This window comes from Bombina bombina, chromosome 4 (genome assembly GCF_027579735.1).
Source record: "Bombina bombina isolate aBomBom1 chromosome 4, aBomBom1.pri, whole genome shotgun sequence".
Classification (NCBI taxonomy): Eukaryota; Metazoa; Chordata; class Amphibia; order Anura; family Bombinatoridae; genus Bombina; species Bombina bombina.
Window position 1 is genome coordinate 14,768,706 of NC_069502.1, and position 14,618 is coordinate 14,783,323.

Here is a 14,618-nt window from a genome sequence, read left to right on the forward strand (position 1 = left end):
TTGTTTATTATTTTTTGTAATCTTAGTGTTGTTTTATTTTTTGCCATTTTTTGAGGTCGGAATGGAGAGTTGTGTAAAGGCTAAAATGCTAGCGGTATAGCTGTACCGCTGCGACTTGTAATACGGGAGACTTGCATATTCCGTGCGCAATGGCCAGTTTTTCAGCAGTATAGCCGTACCGCAAAACTTGTAATTTTGCTGTATGTATTTACTGTAAATATTTCACATTCCAATGTTCTGCACATAGCAGAATAAGTTCTAAGTATTTCTAAATATTTTTGTGTATATATATATATATATATATATATATATATATATATATATATAGATATAACATTGTACCAAAATACCATCAGATATATGTAGAAATATTTATTTATGAATAAACTAGTCCTAAAGCCCGTTCACATGGGCCATTTTTTGCAGTACAGCGGTCCCACCCCTTGCTCTCTCTCTCCCCTTGCTCTCTCTCTCCCCCTCTCTCTTGTGCTCTCTCCCCCTCTCTCTTGTGCTCTCTCCCCCTCTCTTTTGTGCTCTTTCCCCCTCTCTTTTGCACTCTCTCTTGCTCCACCTCTCTTTTGCTCTCTCTCTCCCCCATCTCTTTTGCGGTCTCTCCCCCTCTCTTTTGCGCTCTCTACCCCTCTCTTTTGCGCTCTCTCTCTCTCTCTCTCTCGCTCCACTCCATTTTTGCTCTCTCTATCCCCCCTCTCTTTTGCTCCCTCTCCCCCCCTCTCTTTTGCTTTTTCTCCCTCTATCTTTTGCTCTCTCTCCCCGCTCTCTTTTACGCTCTCTCTCCCCCCCTCTCTTTTGCGTTCTCTCTCTCTTCTGCGCTCTCTCTCCCCCCCTCTTTTGCGCTCTCTCTCTCCCCCCTCTTTTTTGCTCTCTTTCTCTCTCTCCCCCTCTTTTGCACGCTCTCTCTCCCCCTCTCTTTTGCGCCCTCTCTCCCCCTCTCTTTTGCGCTCTCTCTCCACCTCTCTTTTGCGCTCTCTCTCCCCCTCTCTTTTGCGTTCTCTCTCCCCCTCTCTTTTGCGCTCTCTCTCCCCGCTCTCTCTCCCCCTCTCTTTTGCGCCCTCTCTCCCCCTCTCTTTTGCGCCCTCTCTCCCCCTCTCTTTTGCGCTCTCTCTCCCCCTCTCTTTTGCGCTCTCTCTCCCCCCCTCTTTTGCGTTTTCTCTCCCCCTCTCTTTTGCGCTCTCTCTCTCCCCCTCTTTTGCGCTCTCTCTCTCTCCCCCTCTCTTTTGCGCTTTCTCTCTCCCCCTCTTTTGCACGCTCTCTCTCTCCCCCTCTTTTGCGCACTCTCTCTCCCCCCCCTTTCTTTTGCGCTCTCTCTCCCCCTTCTCTCTCCCCCCTCTCTCTCCCCCTCTCTTTTGTTCTGTCTCTCTCTCTCCTTTTTTTTGCTCTCTCTCTCCTTTTTTTTGCTCTCTCTCTCCATCCCTCTCTTTTGCTCTTTCTCTCCATCCATCTCTTTTGCTGTCTCTCTCCCCCCTCTCTGTTGCTCTCTCTCTCCCCCCTCTCTTCTGCACTTTACCCTCTCTTCTGCTCTTCCCCCTCTCTTCTGCTCTTCCCCCTCTCTTTAGCTCTTTCCTATCTCTTTTTGTCTCTCCCCCTCTCTTTCTATATCTCTCCCCTCTCTGTCACGTCGACCCCGCCCGGCCACGCCCGACCACGCCCCGACCTGACCCGGTCCCGCTGGCCATGCCCACGGTCCTGCCCGGCCACGGCCACAGTCCTGTCCAGCCACGTCCATGGTCCCATCCGGCCACTCTCACGCCCGGTCAAGCCCATTTTTGCCGCAAACAGCATGGATTGTCAGGTAAGGCCAGGTGTGTTTGTCCTCTTGCTGTCTCTACTGCGCATGACAGCTTCGGACAAACACACTTGGCCTTTTATATAATAGGATAGAACATATTCTGCTATGTGCAGAACATTGAAATGTGAAATATTCATATTTTCATGTCGGGATAGCGCACATGAGAATATGTGATCGGGTTTGCGCAAGAGTGGGGTGCAAGCAATATTCCAAGTTCAGCTTTTTGCGCTCATCAAGTTAGCACATGAGTGAAAGTGGTTACTTATAACTCATAATATGAGCGCAACCCAATGCAAGCAAAGAGCATACTTCTAGCACAATTAACACTTGAGCGGAAGCATTCATTAGCAATTCACTTGTAATCTGGCCCTGTATGCTTAATCTGAATCATGAAACAAAAAAATGGGGTTTCCTGTCCCTTTAAATTAACAAGGATTACAAGAATTTCTTTTGTATGTAAAATAATTCTATGTAATTTTTTGTTTTGCATACTAGCTGTTTTTAATGTCATTCATTTAATTTAATTGAAAATGGCCATTACATTTCTGTTTTTCCATTTTAGTGCCCTACAGAAAAGAAAGGGACATTTGCAGTTCATGTCAAAGTAGTTGGGGACTGGACAGGTACGTTTAATAGTTATCACCTATTTTACAAATCAATGTTTTTTTTTAATAAATACAAATCTACCACAAGGTTTATAACTTTATGAACGACTGATTGTTAATAACAAGGGAAACATGGATAGACATAAGAAAAAAGATATATAAAAATATATATATTTTTATTTATATTCGATTATCAGCTAACCTTAATGTTAATAAAGCAATATAGTAATATACCCTGAATATGTTACTTTATGTCTTGAAGAAATAGCAATACAGCATGATCCTGATTGGGATAATTACATCAGCTGACAGTAACAATGAAACATATAGACCATCTAATACAAAATATTGACAGGAATTGACACAAATATATATGTTGCTTTATTAACCCTTTAGGTGCGGGGTACTTTAACAGGCAGGAGGCTAAGGTATGATGGGAAGGGAAATTGGAAGGAGTAAGAATAAAGTGGGGAGGAGGGGGGATGCCCCCCCCCCCACCCGGGGAAGACAACACCTAAATCATTGTGCAAATGACATGTGTTATTATCTGCACTTAAAGGGACACTGAACCCAATTTTGTGATTCAGATAGAGCATGCAATTTTAAGCAACTTTCTAATTTACTCCTATTATCAATTTGTCTTCGTTCTCTTGCTATCTTTATTTGAAAAAGAAGGCATCTAAGCTTTTTTTGGGTTCAGAACTCTTGACAGCACTTTTATATTGGTGGATGAATTTATCCACCAATCAGCAACGACAACCCAGGTTGTTCACCAAAATGGGCCGGCATCTAAACTTACATTCTTGCATTTCAAATAAAGATACCAAGAGAATGAAGAAAATTTGATAATAGGAGTAAATTAGAAAGTTTCTCAAAATGTCATGCTCTATCTGAATCACGAAAGAAAAGAAATTGGGTTCAGTGTCCCTTTAAAGGGATATGAAACCCCAAAATGTTTTCCATGATTCAGATAGAGCATACAATATTAAACATCTGTCCTATTTACTTCTGTTATCAATTTCACTTCATTGTCTTGATATCCTTTGTTAAAAGAGCAGCAATACACTACTATGAGCTAGCTGAACACCTCTGGTGAGCCATTGACATGAAGCATATATGTTCAGCCACCAATCAGCAACTAGCTCCTGTTAATGCAGCTGCACTTGAGTCTATCTATGTGTTCTCTTCAACACGGAATACAAAGAGAATGAAGCCAATTTGATAATAGAAGTCAATTAGAAAAATTAGGGGGGGGGGGGCTGATATTCCTTTCAAGTGTGGATGGTGACACATAGTTGTCAATTTGCACAGTTAATTGTGTTGTCATCCGGGGGGGGCCTCATTCACGTTTTCTGCCAGTTACTAGATGACCAAATGGCTCAGCATTGCTACAGCCTGCTGCAGGGATCTTATGGTAGCTGGATATGATGGATAAGTATTCAAACCCCTTAATCTCAGCTCTCTTATGTCCTAGAAAACCCCAAGATCAAGCAATTGCTGCTCTTTCATACGTTGTGTGTCTTAGTGTTATAATGTTTAAGCACACATTTTTAACAACCAAAATGAAAAATTCATCAAAATGATCTATAGATATCAAAGATCCCTTCTTCTAAAGCCCAGAAGCTCCTCTTTTAAATAAAGTCTCTATATATGTTTTTTATAGACAGGTGATTACTGTGGTAATAGTGATTACCTGTGGTGATTAAATGTGCATTTTATTTGAGTAACGATTCATGTGCAGGTCAAAGCTCTATACATATAACGAAGGGCCCTTATTTAAATGAGGATAACATAACCCCTTCTCCTTTTGGCTATAAAGTTTAAGAAAAAATGCACACTACTGTTTACAACATTGTTTATTAAAATTTTAATAAAATTTGAAAAAAAATTGCAACATGCGTAGGTTTCTCACTGGGGAACATGTGCAGCATCAAACATTTCCCTCTTTATTTTTTTCACATACTATTTTACAGTTGCAGCACATCTAACAATATTATATGCTATGCCCACATTATAAATATATTTCTATATAACATATGTCTAATGTTTGAGATATTTGAGGTTGGGCTGTTATGCATCACTAGAAGGACTGCTTAGAAGGACTGAACAGTTGTTATAAATATATTTCTATATAACATATGTCTAATGTTCGAGATGCCAGATTGGACAGTTATGTATCACTAGAAGGACTGCTTAAAAGGACTGACCACATAAGTCTAATGTTCGAGACATTTGAGGTTGGGCTGTTATGCATCACTAGAAGGACTGCTTAGAAGGACTGAACAGTTGTTATAAATATATTTCTATATAACATATGTCTAATGTTCGAGGCGTTTGAGGTTGGGCCGTTATGCATCACTAGAAGGACTGCTTAGAAGGACTGACCACTTGTTATAAATATATTTCTATATAACATATGTCTAATGTTCGAGATGTCAGATTGGACAGTTATGTATAACTAGAAGGACTGCTTACAAGGACTGACCACATATGTCTAATGTTCGAGACATTTGAGGTTGGGCAGTTATGCATCACTAGAAGGACTGCTTAGAAGGACTGAACACTTTTTATAAATATATTTCTATATAACATCAGGACCGTCTTTAACACAGGGCAAAAGGGGCAGCTGCCCAGGGCCCAGTTTCTGTTGAGGGGCCCAAGAGTCCTAAAAAAAAAAAAAAAAAATATATATTTTTTTTTTTTTATGGTTCATACCAGACTGCGGATTTGACATGGGGAACACACACATTCAGTCCTAATACTGTCACAGTCAAAAGTACTCTGCTTATATATTTTTTTTTTTAAAACTGTGCCAGACCGTGCCGGTGTCATGTGATATGCCAAGCTATTGCCATGTGCTGTTTTAGATGTGCACTGTGCAGCACTGAATGCAAAGCCCTAACTCGGCATCCAGCCATTCCCACTGCATCATAAAAGGTCCTACTGGGGTTACCACTGTTACCAGGTAACTGCTCTGGTTGTGGGGATTGTTTCTGGGTAGGGCTGACTGTAGGCGCATGCAGCAGAAAGCTGGAGCGGCAGGCACGTGAGTATTTGAGCATCTGTGCAGCTGCACACACTGCTCTCTTCAGTCTCGAGGCTGTGTGACTCATCTCACACTGTATCCATGCAGCCTTGGACAGACAGCATCCAGTCTGCTGGTCCCCTTAGCCCTGCTCTTTCTGCTCTGGCCCTAAGATCAAATAACTGAAGTTTGTTAGGGGAACAGTGCTTTGTAGAAAGGTGTCAGTGGGAAGAATAAGTGAGTGCACACCCCCCTCCCCATGCAGCATTGTCTAGTGCAAGGTGAGAGGGAACTTGTTCCTAGCAAAGAAGGGACATGTGCTGCTGTGGCTGATGTATAGTGTCATGCTGATACTTCACATATTAATGTAAGGTTTATTTTTATAGTTTTTGTTTTCTCTCTGTCTCAGATTTTACAGCTTCCCATAGTAGTTCTGCTGTTCCAGTCAGTAAACCTATATTTGTCTGCACCTCCATGCTTCCTCCTCAGTCTTTACCTTGCTTTGCTCCTGTTGGCTGCCCTAAATCTCTTTAACCAGCTAACCTCACACCAGAATCACATTCAAAAGAATATTAAATGAATCCACAGTGGAGGAATTTATATATTTATTTACTTATTAGTACTGCTTAGGTCCAGTTTCACATATTGCAATTTATTTCATTTTTTTTAAATGATTAGCTCAGCAGTGGATAATCCCCTGCTGGGCTAATAATAATAATAAAAAAATTGATTTAGTTGTTTTGGGATGTTGGGGTGGAGAGCAAAATTGCATGGGGGGGGGGGGCAAGAAAATTTTTGCCCAGGGTCCAGTCAGTATTAAAGACGGCCCTGTATAACATATGTCTAATGTTTGAGATATTTGAGGTTGGGCTGTTACGCATCACTAGAAGGACTGCTTAGAAGGACTGAACAGTTGTTATAAATATATTTTTATATAACATATGTCTAATGTTCGAGACGTTTGAGGATGGGCAGTTATGCATCACTAGAAGGACTGCTTAGAAGGACTGACCACTTTTTATAAATATATTTCTATATAACATATGTCTAATGTTTGAGATGTCTTAGATTGGGCAGTTATGTATCACTAGATGGACTGCTTAGAAGGACTGAACACGTCTGTTTTTTTTGTATTTATAATGTTTGGATTTATTTATCTGTTACTTTGACATCTTTAGCTCTTTAAATGATTACATAGGTTTAAGGTAAGACTCTAACTGATTCTGTCAAAGTCTATAGGTCAGATTCGAAAAAACACACCATCATGGAGGGAAATTATCAACTTATTTTACTGGATATTATCTTGTAAAGTAAGTGTCTCTAACATAAAGCATCTAAGTGAATTCCCTTATATAAGATACATAGTTCTCAAGGTAAAAATTATATTTAAAACAATCACTGAGGGGGTCTCATAATACTGACGAGTCACCTTAAAGAATCTCGCCAGACAAGAGAGCTTATATCTCTTGATACACTCACCTGGGCTATAAGTTTTAATTTATGTATGGCATCATACGTGTCCCATTTTTCAAAATTATTTTCATAACATTTTACTTGTTTACTTAAAGTAAAAAAAAAAAAAATACTTGTTTCTTGCTCCACTTGGTTGTATCCATTTAGTGGAGACTTATTCTGTGGGTATGATGCATATATTTTCCTAAAGCACTGCCAAACTATTATTTTGTTAAGCTTATTATTAAATATGGTCTGCAGCTTAGTTCCATTTAGCCTTAAATTTACTTAAGGTTACTTATATAACACACACACATAAATATATATATATACACACACATATATATATATATATATATATATATATATATATATATATATATATATATATTGTGGGTGTGTGTATGTGTTCAGAAATTATACTATGCCACATGACCCCTTCTATAATGTGTGGCTAGCTGATAAAGTGAACTGAACTGTACAAATTCAATCAACAGTTCCTTGGTATTACAACGGGTTTATTTCTTCTTAAATGGGGAGAGTCCACAGCTGCATTCATTACTTTTGGGAAATACAGAACCTGGCCACCAAGAGGAGGCAAAGACACCCCAACCAAAGGCTGAAATACCTCCCCCACTTCCCTCATCCCCCAGTCATTCTGCGAAACCATCCCGAATCATATTAACAGCTCCATAGGCAATCAGCATTGACAAGTTTCACTGCCTGTTTTCTTCACTCAAGTCCATGTCAGAAGCATTCCTACTATCTGTCACACTTGAATGGCCATGTTCCTGTTCCACGACATAGATTTCCGTAAGATTGTTTCATTTTACTTTCAATATAAGAATGCAATGTAAAGGAAGGGAGGGTCTCAGTGGCACTCCTTTTATCTTTGTGGCATCAAGGGTTAATATCTCCTGAGGAGGGTTATTGAACAGGGGGGACTTTAATCATGTTTGTTATGTAATTCTGTCTGCTAACGTGTAGTGTTGCTTGCGCTCGTGGCTATTTCGGAACATACCAGCTTTTTTGTCAGGCCGCGCAGTCCTTGTGGACTGGCGTGCTTTTCTTTGGCCTGCACGGTACACTTTTTGACCGGGCGTGGTAACATTTTCTGTTCCCCATTTCCGAATTCCTGAACGGGTGGTGATGGAGAGAGTCTGTTTCACTAGTTGTCTGGGTCAAGAGGTGGTGAGTGCCCCAGCCATTGGAGGGTGTAAGGTGCCATTTATTTTTTATCCATAATTTCATTAACCAAGCTATGGAGGATTCTGATTTTGTGGAGATGGATGTCTCTGATTCAGATTCTTCTTCTTGCGAGGAGTATGAAATGGCCCGTGTAATCCATGCCCATCAGTTATGTTCCGAATGCCGCTTTAGAGTGCTCTTGTCTCCTGATTCTGGGAACTTAGAGTCTGCTGAGCCATCCGCCCCTGAGGATCCCATATCCCACAAGGCGCGCACCCTAGAACCTACTCTTGCTACGCATGCAGGTGCTCCTAATGCCGTTACCCCTTCTCTGGAAGGCGGCTTGTTGCCTCCAGAGGTTACAGCACGTTTTTTCATGGCCATATCTATGGCTTTTGCGCATTTACATCTTCCTCCGTGTTCCGTTAACCAGGGCTCACATCAGGCGTGAGATCGTCTGGATCAGATAAGCCCTCTGGGGAAGCGGTTTCCTCTGAGGCTTCAGGGGTTCAACCCTCAGGGCCAGGGTCATCAGTTTTCCTGGTGGAAGTAAGTCTTGCCTTTGTGTCCTGCTGAGGCATATTTTGGCAGTGCTGGAGGTTCCCAGTTCTAATGGGTCGATGGATCCTCAGTCTTCCGTTCCAGGTGGCAAGCAGGGTTAGACGAAGGAGGATGAAGTCTCTTTTTTTGAGGTATCTTATTCCAGTTCAGAGCTTCGGAAGAATTGGGTCTCTGACCGGCTGATCCTGTTAATGTGTCCATTCTTCTTGGGCATTCGCCTGCGGGTGCTTCCCTCATTTACTTTGATCCGGTTAGGATGTATTTTATTTTATTTTGAAAAAAGCTAATGTCTGTTATAGTTTTTACTTTTGGAAAACATTTTTCTCTCTGGGATTTGATACTAGCGATTTTGTGGTCGCTTTGGTACTTCTGCGGAAGTTAAACAATGTTAGGACATTGTTATGTCTATCGTTTATTTTGTCTTTCCCTACTAGGGCTTCAACTTTTCTGTGGCCTTGGACAAGTTCTAGGGTGCCCTATGTATCAGGTTGGTCCTGGTCGGAAACTATTTTTTCTGTTCCTTGAGGTTCATATCTGCCACATGGTGCCCGTTGTAACCGGCTGGCCCGGTTGGGGTGCTGAGTTGCTTACTCTGATGAAGAGTCGCTTTCTTGGTTTTGTATGTTTTAGGAGGCCTTTTGTTCCTAGACGTCAAGCCGGTACTTGTTTAGGGTGGGGCATCTGAGGGAATTGTGCTCAGTCCTCAATGTCCTATTCATAATGGCTGGTGGGTTACAGAGCTCGGATCCTGCTAAGGCTTACTTTGGGAGTTCCTGACTTTGGTTCGGGAACAAGCATTTCCTCCTTCCCAACAGGGTTAGAAGTTCAGATATCTCCTTGAAAATCTATGGTACCAGGTTTAGGCAGTGATTACTCGTCTCCTCTACGGGTATTTTTTCTTGGATTGTACTTTTTGAATCCATTGGCGATGATACCTCTTCCTTAAAGGGTCATGGTTGTTTGTGTCTCTTTTTTCCCTTCTTTAGACTATTTTTCTGGTCATCTGTTTCTGGTAGCTCGGGCCATTTTGGCCTTTTTTTTCCTCCTATGGTATCTCATTTGCTACCATAATTTTGGAGCAAGAGAGATTGTGTTGTCTCCTTTTTTCCTGCAGTTCCCCCTGCTTAGGCGTTTTGATTTGTCTTGTCACTTGCCAGGAGTTTGGGATGCTCGTTCATCGTACATTCCTCGAGCTGTAGGGGTTTCCGGGAGGTTGTTCCTGAGTGGATCTTTGGAGACTATCTTCTCAAACTAGATTTTCTAGGTTTTTTAGCTCTGTTCTCTCGTAAGTTACCTTAGTCTTTAGACCTAGCGGGTGTTGTCCCTTGAGGCAGGGGTTAAGCTCTCCATCTCTGTGATACTTACGCGCGTTCAGTGGCTGTGATGGCATCACCCGTGGTGCAAGGTCTTCTCCGGATGGGTTAACCAGTTGGTTCCTCTGGGGTTATTAGTTTTGAAGCCGGCTCTGGGTTCTGGGTGTCCGGTTTTCTTGTCCTGTTCTCATCTTTGACTGGACATTTTGGGCCATATCCCTTAGGTTGGATCTGGACGGCCCAGTATTTCCGGTTCCAGAACGTCCTCATGTCCCGTCTGGCGGATTTTTCTCTCTCTTTCCGGAGACTTGGAAATTTCTACTGGGCCGGCTTTATTAGCCGGATGACAATTGGCTTTTTACCGTCCGTCTACAGCTTTACGCTCCATGCCTGTGGGGCGGGTGAGCTGTTATGTTTGTGTTCCCCTCTCTTTGGAGAGGATTGGGTATACTACAGTGTCCACCTGGTGCCCCGGAGATATTTTCTCCCTGTGTTCTGTGGGGTCTTCCCTGCTTCGTGAGCAGGATATCAGCTGGTTTTCTGGTGTCATGCCGTTTCTGTTTTCAGAGTCTCCTTTTTTTGAAAGTGTCCTTCTCTTTGGGGAGGGGGCTGGTTGGGGATCCCATCATTTTCCTTCCTGAGGGTGGTTTAAGGATTTTTTAAATTCCCTTGTCCTTTCAGACATTGCCAGTTGCTTGGTGCTGGGTCCGTTTGCCTCGGAGTGGCTCCAACTGCTCTGTTGAGCCTTAACCATGTATCATCAATAGTTTTTGTGGGCCTCCCTTGGGGGGAGGCTTCGCGGTGTTTCCTTACCTCAGCAGGTAGCTTTCCTCTACTGGTTTTTGGGTTCTGTCCTTACTTCCCCGTTTTTTGTTTCTGGGAAGGATTTGTTCTGCACTTCTTTGGAGTTTTTTCTCTGTGAGAGTCCTGGTGCAGATTACTAGCCTTTGATAAGCTGGTGTTGGCGGCCTTGCGTCCACTTAGTCCTTTTGATGGAAACCTGTGGATCATAATTAAATGTTATGGTGCTGGTTTTTAGTGGCTCCCGGGGATGGTTTTTTATCCCTCGGTCACTCTATCCTGAGTGCAGGTTTGCACTCTGTGTAAGGGAGGGGGTCTACCTTTGTCCCTCTAGATTGCCAGGGTTGGGGCATTTTCATTGGTCCCTTGGATTCCATGTACTTAGGGATCTGGGATTTTTCCTCCCTTCACTCTGTCGGTCGGTAGGGTGTGTTCTCTACGCGGCTTTCTCCTGTTGCATCCTTGGTTTGCTCTCTTGCAGCTATACTTGGGGTTCCTTTTTGCCCTAGTTGTTTGTCTGGTGGTCCTTTTGGACTCTCTTCTATGAGTTTAAGTGTGGGCTTGGAGCCTGCGGGACTTTGTCTTCTCAGAGGCCTTTGTGCTCGGTTGAGTCTAAGTGATCTGAGCGGTCGTTAGCAAGGGCCTTTTTGGTCTTATCTGATGGGCTGTTACTTGGTCTTTTCCATTTTTGTTCCTTCTGTTTCTGGTGAAGCAGTTTTTTTGTCAGGTGTTTGGGTAAATGCAGGCTGTGGTGCCTTCAGAATTGGCCGCCTCTTGTTTCCGTCCGTTTTGCATTCAGTGTCCTCTACAGCTTGGGTATTGTTTTCTCAAGAGTAATGAATGCAGCTGTGGACTCTCCCTGTTTAAGAAGAAACACTTAAATTATGCTTACCTGAGAGTCCACAGCTCCCCGCCCGCGTTTTTTCTTTGGGGCGGCCGTCTATTTCATTTTTTATTATTCTGGCACCTTTTTCACCCTGATGTTTCTCCTACTGTTCCATGGTCTCTCGATAGAATGACTGGGGGATGAGGGAAGTGGGGGAGGTATTTAAGCCTTTGGCTGGGGTGTCTTTGCCTCCTCCTGGTGGCCAGGTTCTGTATTTCCCAAAAGTATTGAATGCAGCTGTGGACTCTCCCCGTCAGAAGAAAATAAAATGATCAGGTAAGCATAATTTAAGTTTTTTCTTTTCCTCTTTTTATATATATATGTCCTTGTTTGAAGGGTTCAAAGTGTCTTCATAGGTTTGTACAGGAACAATATATGCTACAATCACAGAAACCAATGTTCAAATTAGACAATTGTGTAGGTGGCAAATTAGGCATGTGCATTCAGATATTTCATGAATATTTTAGAGCCAGATTTCTTCTTGTGAAAGTGTAACACACTTCTATCTTTGCTTATTCAGATCTTAGTCTGTTGCTCTTTCACAAGAAGAAATCCAGCTCTGAAAATAGCCGAATTCCACTAGCAGCAGCCCTATTTGTCATTCCTTTTAAACATGAAACATACAAATGTACATACCTATTGCATATGCACATCATCGTTATGTTATGTACTTTTCAATAAGGCTCTGGGGTCAATTTATTAAAGTCTGGCGGACATGATACGCTGTAGCGTATCATGTCTGCCAGACATCGCTGAATGCCGACAGAATACGCTGTCCGTATTCAGCATTGCACAAGCAGTTCTAGTGGCGAATTGCTGTGCGCAGCCTCAGAGGTGGCGTATGAGTTAAGGAGCAGCGGTCTATAGACCGCTGCTTCTTAACTCCTGTTTCCGGCAAGTCTAAAGACTCGGGCGGAAACAGGGTGAATTGGCCCAATTCCTCCAATAATAAATTGACCCCTCTATCTCAATATAGGAGTTGCTATTTTGTTGCCAACTGTATTTAACACTTATTTCTTTTGCATGATGTACCGAGTCCACGGATTCATCCTTACTTGTGGGATATTGTCCTTCCTAACAGGAAGTAGCAAAGAGAGCACCACAGCAGAGCTGTCTATATAGCTCCCCCCTTAACTCCACCCCCCAGTCATTCTCTTTGCTGGCTCTAAGCTGGAAGGGTAAAGAGAAGAGGTGTTAAACTGTTAGTTTTTATTTTATCTTCAATCAAGAGTTTGTTGTTTTTAAATGGTACCAGTGTTGTACTATTTACTCTCAGGCAGGACATAGATGAAGATTTCTGCCTGGAGGATGATGATCTTAGCATTTGTAACTAAGGTCCACTGCTGTTCCCACAGAAGCTGAGGAGTACAGGAGAACTTCAGTGTGAGGAAAGGTTTCTTGCTTTACAGCAATGAGGTATGTTCAGTCATTTTTTCTGCAGAGACTGTGTTAACTCAGAAAGGCTGACAGTTTCCCCATTAGGGGAAGGGTAAGCAGTAATCCTAGTTATATAAGGAAAGGCATTACTAGTTTACATACAGGGCTAATCTTATGGGCACTCAGTTTGTGTATAATATATTGGGCAAACGTTTGTGTCTTCTGGGAGTACAGTCTTTATTTTTATGGGACTTATGTTTGAGGGTACACTTGGCTCATTTAAGGGGTTTTATAACCCACATGGCTTTCAAGAAAAGGTCCCCAGTAACATTGAGTGAGAGGGGCGGGGCCTATTTTTGCGCCTCAGTTGCGCACTTAGTTGATGCAGGCAAGCAGCAAGCAAAGTCCCCAGAGGTCCTGGTACTCTTCTGGGGCCCAATCGAAGCTTTATTCCCATAGAATTGTTCCCTAAGGGCAGGTAGGGCCACAGCAGAGCTGTGGCAAGGTGCTGACAGGGGTTTTTACCGGTTTTAGACATTTGTCATTTCGTTTTTTTCATTTGGGGGTATATTGCTTAGATATTTGTGGTGCAATCTTACTATACCTTAGTGGGTGTACTGTAAAAATTTCTGAAAGTTTGAGGCAATTTTAAGCATTTTTGCAGTTTCTGTATGTTTTTTTTTCTCTTAAAGGCACAGTACCGTTTTTGAAAATTGTGTTTTTTTCATTAAAAAAAGTGTTTTTCCAAGCTTGCTTGTTTCATTACTAGCCTGTTCAACATGTCTGACATTGAGGACACTCATTGTTCAATTTGTTTAGAAGCCATTGTGGAACCCCCTCTTAGAATGTGTCCCACTTGTACTGATATGTCTATAAATTGCAAACAGCATATTTTGACTTATAAGAGTTTGGCATTGGATGATTTTCAGACAGAAGGAAATCTGGTTTTGCCATCTAGTTCTCCCCATGTGTCACAACCAATAATGCCCGCTCAAGCAACGCCAAGTACTTCTAGTGCGTCTAATTCTCTCACCTTGCAAGATATGGCCTCAGTTATGAATACTACCCTCACAGAGGTTTTATCTAAACTGCCAGGGTTGCAAGGGAAGCGCAGTAGCTCTGGGTTAAGAACAAGTGCTGAGCCTTCTGACGCTTTAGTTGCCATATCCGATACTCCCTCACAATGTTCTAAGGTAGGGATGAGGGATTTGCTATCTGAGGGAGAGATTTCTGATTCAGGAAGGTTACTCCCTCAGACAGATTCAGATATGACGGCATTTAAATTTAAGCTAGAACACCTCCGTTTATTGCTCAGGGAGGTTTTAGCGACTCTGGATGATTGTGATCCTATTGTAGTTCCAGAGAAATTGTGTAAAATGGACAAATATCTAGAGGTTCCTGTTTACACTGATGTTTTTCCGGTCCCTAAGAGGATTTCGGACATTGTTACTAAGGAGTGGGATAGACCAGGTATTCCGTTCTCTCCCCCTCCTGTTTTTAAGAAAATGTTTCCCATTTCTGACACCATGAGGGACTCATGGCAGACGGTCCCTAAGGTGGAGGGAGCTATTTCTACTCTGGCTAAGTGTACAACTATACCTAT